The sequence below is a fragment of the Herpailurus yagouaroundi genome, unplaced genomic scaffold, assembly GCF_014898765.1.
Source record: "Herpailurus yagouaroundi ecotype Mexico unplaced genomic scaffold, PumYag 186, whole genome shotgun sequence".
NCBI lineage: Eukaryota > Metazoa > Chordata > Mammalia > Carnivora > Felidae > Herpailurus > Herpailurus yagouaroundi.
The window spans coordinates 33338965-33341438 of record NW_024412417.1 but is presented as its reverse complement, the minus strand read 5'-3'; positions in this window follow the sequence as shown (position 1 = coordinate 33341438).

Below are 2474 nucleotides of genomic sequence, written 5' to 3'. Positions count from 1 at the left end.
CCCCCCAGGGGATTCCAGTTGCCAAGTCTGAGGACCAGGCAGGGCTCCCAGTACACCCAGGGCTGAGAATCACTTCTTGGAGGGAAGGAAACTCACGTGTGTAGCATGACTACATGATAGGCATTTGATATCTATTTCGATCCTGGGAATAGGCCACAAGTTAGGAACCTACAAGGAAATAGAGGCTGGCTTCAGAGATCAAATAGCCTGTCAGAGGTTACAGAGCTAGGAGATGGTGGTAAGCATCCTGACCCACCACCATCTACTGGGCAAAGCAGGGTGACGGGAACCGCTTTGAGAAATCTTCATTGCCTCTCAATCTCTCCTTTCGAAGGCCACAAGATTTGAAATTCCTTTAGTAGAGCTTCATTCCTCTGGGTTCCTCCTCCTAGGAGCTATTTAAAAAATAATAATAATAAAGCAAATACTCCTGGGAGAAACTGCATGTTAATCAGCTCTTGATGTCAGCCCAGTGAGTGCTAGGTGTTTCAAAGGGAGGAGAGAGTTTGAGGGAGGCTCAAGCACGGGGAAAGAATGCAATGTAGGGGGTGCAACTCTGATGTTGCCCCTTTCCTGTTCAAAATCTCTCCTTCACTAGACTTACCTCATCTTGTGTAATTGAGACTTCATGCCCATTGGTTAGCAACTCTCCATTACCGCCTTCCCTCAACCACGGCACCTGGCAACCATTCAACGAGTTTGAGTATATTAGCTAGTACTTAATATGAATAGAATCATGCAGCATTTGTCCTGTAATTGGTTTATTTCACTTATCACAATGTCCTCAAGTTGCATCCATGTTGTCACCTATGCAGGATTTCCTTCAGGGCTAAATAATATCCCGTTGTATGGACATACCACATTTTCTGTATCCATTCATCCATTATGGACATTTAGGTTGTTCCCACATCTTGGCTATTATGAATAAACTACATCTGTTAGTGAGATTTATTGAGCGCTTATTTACTATATGCTAGAAACTGCTTTAAATGTTTTACATATATTAGTGCACGTGAAAGTCCCAACAGTCCTATTAAGTCTTTATCCCCACTTACAGATGAGGAAAATGAAGCCGTTAAATTGGCCCAAGGTCATACAGTTAGTAGGTTGTAAACTGGAGTTTGAACCCAGGCAATCAGGCTCTATAAACAGTGACCTGATCACTATAATACCAATAGTATTAAAAATCATTTTAATGGTAATGAATGAGAGCAAACTGTGTATCACGTACTGTTATTGGCAAGGTGAAGATGTGACCTAGGCATCCAAATCACCATGGGGACAGGACCCAGCAGACTTGTCTAAAAGATTGGTTAATTCCAGAAGTAACACTCCTCCTTATGATTTTTGGGAGAGGGGCCGAGAAGGGGAGTTGGGATTAAGAGTTGGGCAAGGTGGCCCAGGGGAAAATTATCTTCTGCAGCTGTGATATGCCCCTCCATGTATTTGACTCATGCCGTTTTTCAAAGCCAGAACTTTAGCTATTATTTATTAGTGAGTCTGACACAAGTCTACAGCATTTTACATGTAATTTCTTTGGTCTCCTCGCCAGTATTTACCTTTTGTACTTGTGCTTCACAAAGTCAGCTCAAAGGTCAAGGGAGCAGTGAAGAGTTAGGTGCTTATGTTTTAAGGTCTTTTAAAAGCCTTTCATTTGATTCTCCCTTCCTTCTTGCCTATTTGGTGTTAAGCTATGCAGTTAGGCCGTAGAGCTATGAAAATGAACCACCGGCCTGCAAATCAACTTAGGCACATTTGTGTTCTTTCCAGGTTAAATCTCCCAACAGGGCTCTCTGCAGTTATTACCAACAGCCAATCCCCTCAGAGGGCCTGAAAAAAAAAAAACCCGTCCAAATCAGGGGCAGTCAACAATCCCCATAAATCGAAGCACAGTATACATTTATTTTACAATGGCAAATCAATCTGCTTTGCCAGCATCCTGCAACTTTTATTGAACTGGGCTTCCCGCCATAGGATACGCCCCCAAACTCTCGGTAATTACATATTTGTTAATTACAAATTAATTACAAATTACGATTGCTGTTTGCAATCGTGACTGGCGCTGCAGTCCTGATATCACAAAACGGGCCTCTTCTCCGAAGGCTGCAGTAGCAGCCACAGCAGTTTTCCCGCCCTACTGAGAGCTCACTACAATATGCTGGGCACTGCGCTAAGCGTGCCACCCTGCAAGTCCCCAGGGAGCGGCGGTGCACCCTCCGTTCCCGGCGCTCGCAGCCATTGTGGGGTGGACGTTCGCCCAGCAGCGTGCTGACACGCCCTCTCCGTGCTCCGGCCCACGGCCAGGGCAGGAGGGGGTGCTCCGTGCGTGCTCGGGGGAAGAAGCGGCTCCCGCGGGGGTGGGTTAGTCGCTGCACAGCCCGCCGGTTCCCCTCCGCTGCGGGCGCCCCACGCGCCTCCCGGCCACGCGCTCCTAGCCCCGCCCGCGTGCGGCGGACGCACGGCCGCGAGCGCGC